Below are 16,383 nucleotides of genomic sequence, written 5' to 3' on the forward strand. Positions count from 1 at the left end.
GAACATGCATTGTCCATCGTCAATAATTTGACTGTTGACACTCTAGAGGTCACAGTTTTGCAGAATCTTAATTAATCCCCCCGCCACGAGGGGTCTTGTGGGGAGGGGTTATAGGAATGGTCTCCGTGCGTCCGTAACACTCGTGTCCACTCCATATCTCCTAAACCCCTTGAAGGATTTTCATGAAAATTTGATCAAATGATACCCTCATAATAGTAATAATAATAATAACGACTTTATTTATAGTGGATAACATATTTGGCTAAGCCAATTTACAATATGGTCCACATATACATGGCTATATACAAACATGGATAAAATTATGACAAAATAAAACACACAAAGTTACATGTTATCAGAAAAATAATATGAGAATGAAAGATTATATACAATACAGGACACTAATTTAACAACTGAAATAACTATTTACAATGAAAATGGAGAGAGATGGTAGAGACAGTATTTCCTGACATTTAATTGCAATTATGACTTATTGTACTGTCCAAGTATTGCCACTGAAGGTACGATCTTTTAAATTTCTCCAGGGTGTCTGAAGTACGTATATATTTAGGTATGTTATTCCAGATGACTGTTCCAGAATAGTGCAAAGATTTGCTAAAAAATTCCTTTTTGTACCCACCGACAACAAAGTTGTAAGGGGGGGTATACTGGTTTCAGGTTGTCTGTCTGTCCGTCTGTCTGGCTGTCTGTCCGTAGACGCAATCTTGTGCGCACCATCTCTCCTTATCCCCTTGACAGAATTTAATGAAACTTCACACAAGTGATCAGTACCAACAGTAGTTGTGCATGGGGCATGTTAGGTTCTTTTAGAAAAAGAATTTGCAGAGTTATGGGACTTTGTTTTTTTGTTACTATACTATATACATAGACACAATCTTGTGCGCACCATCTCTCCTCATTCCCTGGACACAATTTAATGAAACTTCACACAAGTGATCAGTACCAACAGTAGTTGTGCATGGGGCATGTTAGGTTCTTTTAGAAAAAAAATTTGCAGAGTTATGGGACTTTGTTTTTATGCCCCCGAAGGGAGGCATATAGTTATTGAACCGTCTGTCGGTCCGTCGGTCTGTCAGTCTGTCCGCAATTTTCGTGTCCGGTCCATATCTTTGTCATCGATGGATGGATTTTCAAATAACTTGGCATGAATGTGTACCACAGTAAGACGACGTGTCGCGCGCAAGACCAGGTCCGTAGCTCAAAGGTCAAGGTCACACTTAGACATTAAAGGATAGTGCATTGATGGGCGTGTCCGGTCCATATCTTTGTCATCGATGGATGGATTTTCAAATAACTTGGCATGAATGTGTACCACAGTAAGAGACGTGTCGCGCGCAAGACCCAGGTCCGTAGCTCAAAGGTCAAGGTCACACTTAGACATTAAAGGATAGTGCATTGATGGGCGTGTCCGGTCCATATCTTTGTCATCGATGGATGGATTTTCAAATAACTTGGCATGAATGTGTACCACAGTAAGACGACGTGTCGCGCGCAAGACCCGGGTCTGTAGCTCAAAGGTCAAGGTCACACTTAGACATTAAAGGATAGTGCATTGATGGGTGTGTCCGGTCCATATCTTTGTCATCGATGGATGGATTTTCAAATAACTTGGCATGAATGTGTACCACAGTAAGACGACGTGTGGTGCACAAGACCCAGGTCCGTAGCTCGAAGGTCAAGGTCACACTTAGACGTTAAAGGTCATTTTTCATGATAGTGCATTGATGGGCGTGTCCGGTCCATATCTTTGTCATTCATGCATGGATTTTAAAATAACTACGCATGAATGTGTGACACAGTAAGTCGACGTGTGGCGCGCAAGACCCAGCTCCGTAGGTCAAAGGTCCTAAACTCTAACATCGGCCATAACTATTCATTCAAAGTGCCATCGGGGGCATGTGTCATCCTATGGAGACAGCTCTTGTTTTTTTTACTATAATATGTACATAGACACAATCTTGTGCGCACCATCTCTCCTCATCCCCTTGACACAATTTAATGAAACCTCACACAAGTGATCAGTAACAACAGTAGTTGTGCATGGGGCATGTTAGGTTCTTTCAGAAAAAAAAATTCCAGAGTTATGGGACTTTGTTTTTTTTGTTACTATACTATAGACATAGACACAATCTTGTGCGCACCATCTCTCCTCATCCCCTTGACACAATTTAATGAAACTTCACACAACTGATCAGTAACAACAGTAGTTGTGCATGGGGCATGTTAGGTTCTTTCAACGACAAAAATTGCAGAGTTATGGGACTTTGTTTCTTGTTAACATACTATGTACATACAGTCTTCATATGCAATCTTGTGCATGCCTAATCTACCAAACCCTTGCACACAATTTAATGAAACTTCACACAAGTGATCAGTACCAACCCTAGTTGTGCATGGGGCATGTTACATTCTTTTAGATAAATATTCTGCATAGTTATGGGACTTTGTTTTTTGTTACTATACTGTATACATACAGTCTATATACATACAGTCCACATAATTATGCAGTCTTGTGTGTGTCAGATTGCAATGTACTGTGTCAGTGCATGCGGGGGGGTACATTCATCACCTTTAGTGATAGCTCTAGTTTGGCATAGGTACTACTAGTTCATCATTTTCTCTAGATCTAAGTTCACGATCGGATGTTTGCTTTTGAGTAAATTTTGAATTATGATAATTAGGACATTGGTCATGAATCGATTTATATACTAGGATTGCTTTTTTGTATTTAATTCGGTCAGAAAAAGTCATCCATTTCAATTTTGTAAATAATTCAGCAGATGGGACATCAAATTTTTTGTCAAGAATAATTCTTGTAGCACGTTTTTGGAATTTCAAAACAGTTTCTAGAAGCTCGTCACTGCAGTTTCCCCATATAGTGCAGCAATAATCAAGATGTGGCAAAATATAGGCATTGAAAAATAGCTTTTGGGAGTGTAAGTTTAGGAAAGATTTTATTTGTAACAGAAGATATAAATATGTATTGCATTTTTTCATGGTTTGTTCAACCTGATACTTTCAGTTTAGATGTTTATCAACATGCACTCCTAAGAGTTTCTCAGTGGATGAGTATGAAAGTGCTTGACCCTGCATTCGAATAGTATTACAGGTTGGGTGATTTGTTATTTTATTGTTGTTATATGAGGCAGTGATGTACATAGCTTTTGTTTTAGATGTATTAGGAAGCATTGAGGTATCAGTGCACCAATTTTCAATAGTGTTTATGTCAGCCTGTAGTGTATTGTGTACTTCCGTTATTGAATTACTCATGGCAGATATTGTTGTATCATCCGCAAACATGTCAATTGATGATTTACCTGTATGTAGTGGAAGGTCATTGATACACAGTATGAACAATACTGGCCCCAGAACAGAGCCCTGGGGTACACCAGCAAAAATATCTTGGGCAGAAGATAGCTGACCAGCTACACAAACTTTTTGGGAACGGTTCTCTAAATATGATGATAACCATGCTATAGAAGATTCACTGAAGTTGTACAATTTTAATTTGTCTATTAACAGAGAGTGATTTACTAGATCAAAGGCTTTGGTCAGGTCTAAGAAAATAGTTCCAACATAGGAGTTATTATTTATAGCAGTAATCCATTCATCAATTATGTTGGTGAGGGCAGTTTCACAAGAATGGTTTGAACGAAAGCCTGATTGTTTTGAATGGAGAAGATTATTTATTTCTGGGAAGTTTTTCATTTGATTGGATTGGATACATGTCTTTCTATAAGTTTTGATGAAATTGGGAGTATTGATATTGGTCTGTAGTTACTTTTGTCTGATTTTGAATTCTTCTTGAATACTGGTGTTATTTTTGCTGTTTTAAATTTTTCTGGAAATTTACATGTATTTATACTTAGATTTATGGTCTTTGTGAGTGGTTGACAGATTATTTTGTGACTTATTTTCAGTATTCATGGGCCAATTTCATCTAAACCAGTTGCCTTTGATTCATCAAGTGAGTTTAATTCTTTTAATATGAATTCCTCAGTAACAGGTGGTATCTGAAAAGTGTGGATGAGGATGATGTGCAGAACTCATGAGTCAGCCATGTCCGCTCAGGGTCAAGGTCAAAAGTTTTAGCCCACTCTATATCTCCTAAACCCCTTAAAGGAATTTTATAAAACTTGGGTCAAATGATCACCTCATCAAGACGGTGTGCAGAACCAATGAGTCAGCCATGTCGGCTCAAGGTCAAGGTCACAACTTAGGGTCAAAGTTATAGCCATCCATTTTGTGTCCGCTCTGTATCTCCTAAACCCCTTGAAGGATTTTCATCAAACTTGGGTCAAATGATCACCTCATCAAGACAATGTGCAGAACTCATGAGTCAGCCATGTTGGCTCAAGGTCAAGGTTACAACTCTGGGTCAAAGGTTTGAGCCTTCCATTTTGTGTCCACTCTGTATCTCCTAATCCCCTTGAAGGATTCATATGAAACCTGGGTCAAATGATCACCTACTCTAGACAATGTGCAGAACCCATGAGTCAGCCATGCCAGCTCAAGGTCAAGGACACAACTTTGGGTCAAAGGTTTGAGCCTTCCATTTTGTGTCCACTCTGTATCTTCTAATCCCTTTGAAGGATTCATATGAAACCTGGGTCAAATGATCACCTACTCTAGACAATGTGCAGAACCCGTGAGTCAGCCATGTCGGCTCAGGGTCAAGGACACAACTTCGGGTCAAAGGTTTGAGCCTTCCATTTTGTGTCCACTCTGTATCTCCTAAACCCCTTAGAGGATTTTCATGAAACTTGGGTCAAATGATCTACTCATCAAGACGATGTGCAGAATTCATGTCTGTTCAAGGTCAAGGTCACAGCACGTGGTCAAAGGTTTACCCTTTCACTATCCATAACAGTGGTGGGGGATTTAGCTGTCTTTCAGACTGCCTTGTTTAAAGAAACTTTATCAGAATTTTACCAAAAGAAACATCTTGATGAGTTTGTTATCTAGGGTAAAAAAACTATGTCACCAAGTATACAGGAAATTCTCAACACTCTAAAGGCCATATTTTCTTCATAAAACTTGGACTGAATGTTTGTCTTTTTGAAATCTTAGACAAGTTTGAATCTTGAGTTATATAGGAGAAGTTCAAAATTGGATTACCAGAGGTCAAAAACAAGGTTACTGGGTTAAATCATAGAAAAACTAGTTTAAACTCGAGGCCACAATTTTTTAGCTCACCTGTCACGTTACAGGGTGAGCTTTTGTGATCGCCCGTTTTCCGTCCGTTCACAATTTCTTGTGAACATGATGGACACCACATTTTGCAATTGATTTTAATCAAACATGCACACAACTTATATTGGCATAATATCTCAGATACTTTCGAAAACTGGCCAGAACTCATTATGGGCTCTAGAGTTATTGCCCCTTAAAGGGCCAAAATCTGCTATTTTGGCTTTTGCAGCCATATAGAGACTTCATTTATGGTTTGATTTGATACAAACTTGCAAGATATCTTAAGGTTTAGCAGTATATCACAAAACAACAGATTTTTTTAGAAAATGAACAGCATCTTGACACACAACTTATCTGTCCAATACATGTTTTACTGTTCTGTCCCTTAGAGTTGGATACTTAAAATATTCTAAATGAGTTGCCCCCCTTTAAATAAGAATGCCATTTGTAAAGAAATAAATGTAAACAAATGTCAAAAACGATGTTTTACCTAGTTATGTAAAGTTTAAACACTCGCACGATGTTGCAAATGCATCAAAACGAAGGCATGTAACAGCTTTTAAAAAATGGTGAGTTTTTAAAGGCGCTGAACTGTCCAGAAGTGTGGCCCCTTCATGCAGTCCCTTTCCGGAATTCAATACATATATGAGTAAATTGACAATGGTTTTGTGGAATAATATAAATGCTTCTTATGCTGTTAAATTTTCATGTAAAACAATGCTTTCTTTCAACGATTTGATGACGTTCGAACTTTTTTTCTCCGAAACATGGACCTATACCTTAAACAACAATAGGTCTTGGATCCCATGATGATGCCCCATGTGGTTCTGGGACGATCTGTGTATGAAAAGAATTGGAACCACTGCCTTACCCTTGCATGATTGTAAGAGGCGACTAATAAGGTCTTAATACTTGGTTTTGCTGTAACTCTGTGATTCCAGCAGGTATGCAAATTTTGATTCCATACCTTGTGTTTTTATTTCGATGTAAATGAGATGTGAAACCAAGATTTGTAGTCTGTTTGGCACCATATAACCTATACTGTGTTGGTGCGCCGTAACACCGGAATAAAAGAAAAAAAAGAATCTGTCAGATCTAGTCATAGGTTTCGGAGTTACGGCCCCTAATTGACCTCTGAAAGAGCCCCAAAAAAATTAATTTTTACCTTGTAAACAAGATAGAAATGACATTTTACGTTTGATTTTAACCACACTTACACACAACTTAAGTCACAATAAGATCTCGGTTCATTACAAAAACTGGCTATATTTCTTCATGGGTTCTAGAGTTACTGCCCAGAAATGGGCAAAATTTTCTATTTTGGCACTTTCAGCCATATAGAGGTCTCATTTACGCTTTGATTTGTTACAAACTTGCAAAAGACATTTATCTTGATGATCTCTAGGCCAAGTTCACAACTGGGTCATATGGGGTCAAAAACTAGGTCACCAGGTCAAATCAAAGGAAAAGTTTGTTAACACTCTTGAGGACACATTTATGCCCCTATCTTTATGAAACCTGGTAAGAATGTTTATCTTGATGATTCCTAGGCCAAGTTCGAAACTAGGTCATGTGGGGTCAAAAACTAGGTCACCTGCTCAAATCAGAGAAAAGCTTGTTAACACTCTAGAGGTCATATTTATAACCCTGTCTTCATGAAACTTAGTAAGAATGTTTATCTTGATGATTCCTAGGCCAAGTTTGAAACTGGGTCATGTGGGGTCAAAAACAAGGTCACCACTCAAATCAAAAGAAAAGCTTGTAACTTTTGATGCCATATTTATGACCATATCTTCATGAAACTTGGTCCATTAAGGGCCAGAATTTGCTATTTTTGGCTTGTGAACATGATAGAGAGCACATTTTGTAATCAGTTTTAATCAGGCTTGCACCCAACTTGTATTGGCATAATTCTTCCTCGGTTCCTTTCGAAAACTGGCCAGATCCTACCATAGGTTCCAGAGTTATGGCCCCTTGAAGGGCCAAAATTTGATATTTTGGCTTTTGCAGCCAGATATAGACTTCATTTATGATTTGATTTGATACAAACATGCAAAATATCTTTAGCAACAATAGATTTTGGATTCCATGATGAATCCGCCAGATCCAGTCATGGGTTCCGGAGTTACGGCCCCTGATTGACCCCTGAAAGAGACCGAATTTGTTAATTTTCACCTTGTGAACACAATAGAAGTGACATTATACATTTGATTGTAACTAGACTTACACACAACTTAAGTCACTGTAAGATCTTGGTTCCTTTCGAAAACCAGCTGGATTCCATCATGGAGTCTAACTGCCCCTGAAAGGGGCAAAATTTTCTATTCTGACCCTTTCAGCCATATAGAGGTTTCATTTATGCATTTATCTGATACAAACTTGGACAGATGATGCTAGCACCAAAATGCTATGAGTTATGCCCCCGTTTTAAACGACCGTCTCTGAAAGAGCTGGGTATATTATGTGAACACCCATGGTGGCCGGGTGGTCAGCATCCAAAAGCATGTCCGCTCTGTAAATCGAACAGTTTTCATCCGATCTTCACCAAACTTGCTGGCAATGTTTGTGGGCATAATATCTCTGCCAAGTTTGATAACTACCCAAATCGCCCCAAGCACTCTTGGATTATGGTCCAGCTTCCTCAGATGTGCCCAGTTTCAACATCCAGCTTCGAAATAGTCAAGTGCGCTGTCTTCTGTGACAGCTCTTGTCATGAAACTTTGCCAAAATGTTTGTGAAATTTAGGTCAAATTCAAAACTGTGTTATCTGAGATATTAAACTAGGTCGCTAGGTCAGATCATGGAAAAACCTTGTTTACACTTTAAAGGCCACATTTTCTACTTGATCATCAGAAGTTATTGTCAGAATATTTGGCTCTGTGAAATCTATGTCAAGTGAAGTGAGAAGCCCAAGGTCAAAAACTAGGTCACTAGGTTAAATTATAGAATAAACCTTGTTAACATTATAGAGGCCACATATTCTACTGGATCTTTGTGATACCTGGTCTGGATAGTTGCCTGTTTAAAATCTAGGATGAATTTGTAATCTGGTCACTTGGGTGAAAAACTAGGTCACTAGATTAAGAACTGTAATCATCTGCCTGATTTACATAAATCATGGTCAAAATTTTTGTCTCAAAATTTACCGGGTACTTTAAACAATATCACAGAAATGTTTGTCCGGTGGCCCTATACCTACTTTGTTCAAATTATTCTCGTTTGTCGGAAACATGACCAACAGAGATGTTTTTCACATGTTATCATCCTTCAAAGGCAGAGTGATATTGTTTTTATATGCCCGTTTGAAAAACGGGACGAATTCTGGGAACGCCCCTGGCGGGCTTCCACAGGCTTTATCCGAAGCATATCTTCTTCATGCATGGAGGGATTTTGATGTAACTTGGCACAATTGTTCACCGTCTTGAGACGGAGTGTCATGCGCAAGAACCAGGTCTAAGGTCAAGGTCACACTTAGAGGTCAAAGGATGCAAGAATGAAGACTTTGTCCGGAGCATTTCTTCTTCATGCATGGAGGGATTTGATGTTAACTTGGCACAAATGTTCATCACCATGAGACAGAGTGTCTTGCGCAAGAACCAGGTACCTAGGTCTAAGGTCAAGGTCACACTTTGAGGCCAAAGGTCAGATACAAGAATGGCTTTTCCGGAGCATTTCTTCTTGCAGGCTCAAGGTCAAGGTCACAATTTAGGATCAAAGATTTGAGCCTTCCACTTTGTATCCACTCTGTATCTCCTAAACTCCTTGAAGGATTTTCATCAAACTTGGGTCAAATGATCACCTCATCAAGAACTCATGATTCAGCCATGTCAAATCAAGGTCAAGGTCACAATTCGAGGTCAAATGTTTGAGCTCTGTATCTCCTAAACCCCTTGAAGGATTCATATGAAACCTGGGTCAAATGATCACCTCATCAAGACGATATGCAGAATTCATGAGTCAGCCACTCAGTTCAAGGTCAAGGTCACAGCTCAAGGTCAAAGGTTTACCCTTTCACTATCCATAACAGTGGGGGGGGGGGGGATTTAGCTGTCTTTCAGACTGCCTTGTTCCCCTTGATTTGGTAACAGTCTCACTATACATAACTTGAGTATATCTGGAAATTCAAAATACAGTCCCCTCATTCACAAAAACAACCTATTTGACGGGGAATATAAATTCACTAAATTTGCCAGTTCATATATGTATACAATTTTTCCAGTATGCATATAGTGGAAACTTTAAAAAAATCTTCATGTCAGAAAACAACGGCTCAATTTCAAAATAATAACACTTATATTTTCCATGTGTGATCCTCTACCAAAATTATGCACTCTAGTGATTGATAGAGGGCCCTCTTGTTTCATGAACCTCCAGATGGATCTTCATTAAAACTTGGTCTATAGCATCATTTGAAGATTGTCTCCCAGAGGGGGTGCTTGGCCACATGGTGGAACCACTAGAGCTAAAACTAGAGAAACCTTTAAACAACTTTCATTAGCTTGTGGATGGATCTTCATCAAAGTTGGTCAGGAGCATCATTGTAAGGTCCTATCTAGAATTTGTCCAAATAGGGGCACTTTGCCCCTTTTAACGGTCAAAAGTGGCCATTAAAACTGAAAATAGAAATAGCTTTAAATGACTTCTTGTGAAGCCCTTGATGGCTCTTCATCAAATTTAGTTTCTAATTCTATTGTCCTTTGTTAAATTTCTTCCACCGGGGGCACTTGGCCCCTTTAAGTGAACACTAGAGCTAAAAATATCTCTAAATGACTTTTCCCTTAACTACTTGGCAGATCTTCATTAAACTTAGTCTGTAGCATCTTTCGAGGGTCCTCTTAAATTTGTTTAAATGGGAGCACTTGACCTGTTTTTATATTCTTACACTGATCAGAGTTGTTACAATTCATGATGCAGTGTGTCATACATATATTCAAGGTCAAACAGTCTAGGTTAGGTGAACGAGTTAGGGAAACTCAATGGCCGTCTTGTTTATTTGTTTAAATGCCATTCCCATACACTGAAGGAGAAGTAGACATATAGAAATATTACAAAGTGTAAAATTTAGCAAAGGAGTGCATAGAACATGAAATAGATTTATATTTCGTCTTCCTGGTAAAACATACTCAGTTCACATAAACTCAACAGAACTGACATTATATTAGCTTCTCCCATTCAGTTCACATAAACTCAACAGAACTGACATTATATTAGCTTCTCCCATTCAGTTCACATATACATAACAAATGAATAAAGTGTCAACATTTTGAAAGTGTTGTTTTAGTCATAAATTGCTCCCGAGTGACAATGAAAAAGTCCTTTAAGTATTGATACTGACTATATTTTATGGTCTTTTTTATGAATAATAAATAACAAGTTTGTTTGCAGTCAGCCCAAACTGTAACTCATTCATGCAAGTGTTTACAGATCAAATGAAGTGAAAAATGACATTGTCAGTATTAGACAGTCCTTTCCTGCATGTATTGTAAAATTTGTATTTGAAAACAGAACAGCCTATGATGAAACTTGTGGTGATTAGAGCCAGGTGTTCTTTGTTCACACATTGTCTTCAGCTCGTGTATGACTGTATTTGCGATTCACCGGGAAAAAAATGTATACGGTATTGATTTTTAACCAAAACAAGATCAAACAATAGGTGTGCATGTCGATAATAGAACCTGCCCTTCATGCACTGTATCATGTTACATACATTTATTTTGCCCTACTTTGTATTGGTACAGAGAGGTCGGCACATTGAACAATATCATGTTTATTTTGACATGGTTAGGAAGAAGGATTATACAAATATAGTCAGTAACTATGTATAGCTATAACTTTTAAGATATATGTGATGCAGCGAAGTGTAAAGATGTACAACATTTCTCACAGGATTGAATAATTTCTAATAAACAAACAAACAAACAATAAAGAAAAATGCATGTCAGTGTGGTTGTTTTCATGTATTATGACAAAAATTCAGCTTTACATTTTGACATTTTCTCATATCAGTTAATGATCAGTTTAGAATGAGGACACTATAGTTAATTTTTTGTTTCCTTAAGAAAGGATTTATGATGCAAATTGTAAAGATATTTACACCAATAAATCTTTGAAAGAGCATTGCAGACAAGAGTTTGATTTGGCCTGTTCAGATAGCTAAGTAGTAGTAAAAATGTCAAGATTTAGTTTAACAAATGAAAAAGAATAAATATAAAGATAAATTATTTTTTGTGCCCTCTCCCCCCCCCCCCCCCCCAAAAATAAATAGGCGGTGTGTGTGGGGGGGGTGGGGGTGGGGGTGGGGGGCAGGGGGGCACTTGGAGTTGCTTTTGTCCATAAATCTGTCCATCCATCCAAATATCAAACCACAAAAAGCATTTGACCCAGCATCATCAAGTTTCATAGAAGTGTCATTCAGCATCTGGTGTTTTAGTTGGGATTTCACACAGTCAGACCAGAGTTATGGTCCTTGACTTAGTCAAAAATAAAGGCATAAAAAAGGCCTAAAAGTTTGTGTCGCATGTATCTCAAAAAGTATTTGACCTAGAATTATGAAACATTCTTTGTGTGAAGTTGTGCATCTGGGGTTTTGTTTGAGATTTCACTCAGCCACTCTAGATTTATGGCATATGACTTCAAACATAGGCATAAAGGTTTGTATCACCTGTATCTTAAAACATATTTGACCTAGGGTCATGAAAAGTATTAGGATTATTATTCAGCATGTGCAGTTGTGTACCTTAGGTTTTGCGAGGGGTTTCTGTTAGACCAGAGTTATAGCCCTTGATTCAGTAAAAAACATGCATATTCTTAAGAAATATTTGGCTTGGAGTCATAAAACATTAGGGGATTATTATATAGCACATGAAGTTGTGCACCTTTTGTTCTGTTTGTAATTTCATATAGCCAGACCAGTTATGGTCCTTGACTTACTTAAAAGTACACATAAAGAGTGTAAAAGTATGTGTTGCATATATCTTAAAACGTGTTTAACCTAGATTAATAAAACTGTGTACAGTAATAGGAGGTGTTGGCACCTGTCCTGTGGACAATTTGAGCACAAAGTGCTCAAGGTGAGCTATTTATTGTGACCAGTCATTGTCTGACATTGTCCGTCACCATTTGCCTTGATAACACTCTAGAGGCCACATTTGTGACCCAATCTTTATGAAACTTGGTCAGAATGTTTCGATGATCTCTATTTCAAGTTTGAAACTGGGTCATGTGGGGTCAAAAATAGGTCAGTAGGCCAGATCATATGAAAATCTTGTTAACATTCAAGAGTCAACGGTTTAGGTTTGAAAATCTAGGTGAAAAACTAGGTCACCAAGTCAAATCAATGGAAAAGCTTGATAACACTCTAGAGGCCAAAGCTGTGACCCAATCTTTATGAAACTTAGAGTGTTTGTATAGATGATCTCTAGGTCAAGTTTGAAACTGGGTCATGTGGGGTCATAAACTAGGTCAGTAAGCCAGATCAAAGGAAAATCTTGTTAACACTCTGTAGAGTCCACAGTTTAACTTTGAAAATCATGAGAATTGGTCAGAATGTTTGTCTTGATGACCTCTAGGTCAGCTTCAGATCGAGGTCATGTGGGGTCAAAAAATAGGTCACCCAGTCAAATCAAAGGAAAAGCTTGTGTAGAGACCACAGTTGTGACCCAATCTTTATGAAACTTGGTCAGAATGTTTGTCTCGATGATATCTAGGTCAAGTTCGAAACTGGGTCAAATGGGGTCAAAAATAGGTCAGTAGGCCAGATCATATGAAAATCTTGTTAACACTCAAGAGTTTAGGATTAGGTTTGAAAATCATGAGAATTGGTCAGAATGTATGTCTTGATGACCTCTAGGTCAAGTTCGAATCTGGGTCATGTGGGGTTTAAAACTAGGTCACCTGATCAAATCAAAGGAGAAACGTGTTAACACTCTAGAGGCCAGTTGTGACCCAGTCTTTATGAAACTTGGTGAGAATATTTGTCTTGATGATTTATAGGTCAAGTTTGAAACAGGGTCATGTGGGGTCAAAAACTAGGCCAGTAGGCCAAATCAACTCTGGTGAGCGATATAGGGCCGTCACGGCCCTCTTGTTTTTGCTTTTGGTTTTGTTGGGTTTAACGTCGCACCGACATAATTATAGGTCATATGGCGACTTTTCAGCTTTGATGGTGGAGGAAGACCCCAGGTGCCCCTCTGTGCATTATTTCATCACGATCAGGCACCTAGGTAAAGCCACCGAGCTTCCGTAAGCTAGCTGGATGGCTTTCCCACATGAAGAATGAGGCTCCAACGCCCATCGGTGAGGGGCAAGTGATTTCAAGTCAGCGACCTTAACCACTCGGCCACGGAGGCCCCTACTTTTTGATGTGGTCTCTTAGTATCCAAGTGTCACCATTCCCTTGCATGTCTGTCATTTTCATTTCTGCTTTGGTAGAGCGCGCTGTCCTTCCTACAGCTCTCATTTTTAGCCCACCATCATCAGATGGTGGGCTATTCAAATCACTCTGCGTCCGTGGTCCGTCGTCCTTCCGTCCGTCCGTCCGTCCGTCCTTCCGTCCGTTAACAATTTCTCGTTATCGCATCTCCTCAGAAACTACCTGGGGGATTTTGACCAAACTTTGTCAGAATGATGTATTGGTACCCTAGTTGTGTCCCCCTGAAAATCAGACTGGTTCAACAATTTTTTAGTAAGTTATGGCCCTTTGTTTATTTCTATAATTTACATAGATTTATATAGGGAAAAACTTTGAAAATCTTCTTGTCCAAAACCACAGAGCCTAGGGCTTTGATATTTGGTATGAAGCATCATCTAGTGGTCCTCTACCAAGATGATTCAAAATATTTCCTTGGGGTCTAATATGGCCCCGCCCCGGGGGTCACATGGTTTATATAGACTTATATAGGGAAAAACCTCTTGTTCAAAACCACAGGGCCTAGGGCTTTGATATTTTGTATATGACATCATCTAGTGGTCTTCTACTAAGATTGTTCAAATTGTCCCCCTAGGGTCAAATATGGCTTCGCCCCGGGGGTCACATGGTTTACATAGACTTACATAGGGAAAAACGTTGAAAATTTTCTTGTCCAAACCACAAAGCCTAGGGCTTTGGCATTTGTAATGTAGCATCATCTAGTGGTTCTCTACCAAGTTTGTTCAAATTATCCCCCTAGAGTCAAATATGGCCCCGCCCTGGGGGGTCACATGGTTCATATAGACTTATATAGGGAAAAGATTTTAAAATCTTCTTGTCAATAACCTACAACATTCAAATTTGGACCACATGTATGGTTTTGAGTGGCAAGATGAACCTTGACATGAGTTGACCTTGATTTTGACCTAGTGACCTACTTTCACATTTCTGTAGCTACAGCCTTCAAATTTGGACCACTTGCATAGTTTTGTGCACTGAAAAAAACTTTGACCTTGACTTTGACCTAGTGACCTACTTTCACATTTTTGAAGGTACAGGCTTCAAATTTGGACCACATGCACAGTTTTGTGTTCCGAATTGGAATTTGACCTTGATTTTGACCTACTGACCTACTTTCACATTTCTCAAGCTACAGCCTTCAAATTTGGACCACATGCATAGTTTTGTGTACCGAAACAAACTTTGACCTTTACATTGACCTAGTGACCTACTTTCACATTTTTGAAGGTGCAGGCTTCAAATTTGGAACACATGCATAGTTCTGTGTTCCGAAATAAAATTTGACCTTGATTTTGACCTAGTGACCTACTTTCACATTTCTCGAGCTACAGCCTTCAAATTTGGACCACATGCATAGTTTTGTGTACCGAAATGAACTTTGACCTTAAGATTGACCTAGTGACCTACTTTCACATTTCTGTAGCTACAGGCTTCAAATTTAGACCACATGCATAGGATTGTTCACCGAAACAAACTTTGACCTTGACATTGACCTAGTGACCTACTTTCACATTTTTGAAGGTACAGGCTTTAAATTTGGACCACATGCATACATTTGTGTTCTGAAGTGTAATTTGTCCTTGATTTTGACCTAGTGACCTACTTTCACATTTCGTCCTTGAAATTGATCTAGTGACCTACTTTCACATTTCTCAAGCTACAGCTTTCGAATTTGGACCACATGCATAGTGTTGTGTACGGAAATGAAATTTGACCTTGAGCTAGTCAGTAAGTCTTGAAATTTGGAACACTCAAAAATGGCACATTGGTGGGCGCCAAGATCACTCTGTGATCTCTTGTATATTATAAGAATTTGCCGCTCATACCGGAGGCCGTGCATGGGTTCAGCTCCCACCAGACCACCTAGCATGACACTAGTATTTTTTTCCAGGAATCGGACTCGAAAGTGATTCAAGTTAACTTGAAGCTTTGGTCACAATCCAGTTGAAATAAATATCATTTAATAACTGGATGTTCGATAAAAAAAGAAATTGATTTGCCGAGATATTTTGTTTATATTAACCCAAACATACCATGCGATGACTCATCAAAAGGTCAGTGTGTTATATTTAGATACCCGATTTGTTTTTGTAGGTGTCAAATTATAAATGTGTCCGTGCAAAAACACTCCTCAAACAATTTTTTTAACTTAACCCAGGACATTTATATATTTACAGTCTTTTATATAAGCTTATTTTTTATAACCGACATATTAAAAACATACAAACTAAACTAAGTCAACGAGCGGTAGACTAAATTTAAATTTAATTTTGTTTTGACCAAATCAAAACAAGCAGGATGGCTTATATTTTTCCTATCAGTTTCAATACTTGAACTCTTGCGATTGTCTTTAAGGACAAAAAACATGCATAGGTAACTTAATAATTAAAATGATTAAGGCTGGTAATTAAGTTACTCATTTAAGTACAAGGTTATAGACCAGTCACAAATATCGAGTATCTGATTGGCTGTTTCTAAGGACAGTCTGGAAATTGCCCAATGAGAACGTTGCACTGTGAGAGAGCACAGTTGTCGAGTTTGAACGCCACAGTAATTGTGACGGTTTACTATATCTTAAGCTGTTTACACCTAAACCGCTTATCCATATCACTTACGAAACCAGAGAATACATTTAAATTAATTTGAAATAAGTTGATACGATTAGTACACGACATTGTGTTAGGATTAATTCGGACACTTATCTTATCTGGTATAAAGATAATGGTAATGAAACATTTCTG

This window comes from Mercenaria mercenaria, chromosome 17 (genome assembly GCF_021730395.1).
Source record: "Mercenaria mercenaria strain notata chromosome 17, MADL_Memer_1, whole genome shotgun sequence".
In the NCBI taxonomy this organism is placed as follows: domain Eukaryota; kingdom Metazoa; phylum Mollusca; class Bivalvia; order Venerida; family Veneridae; genus Mercenaria; species Mercenaria mercenaria.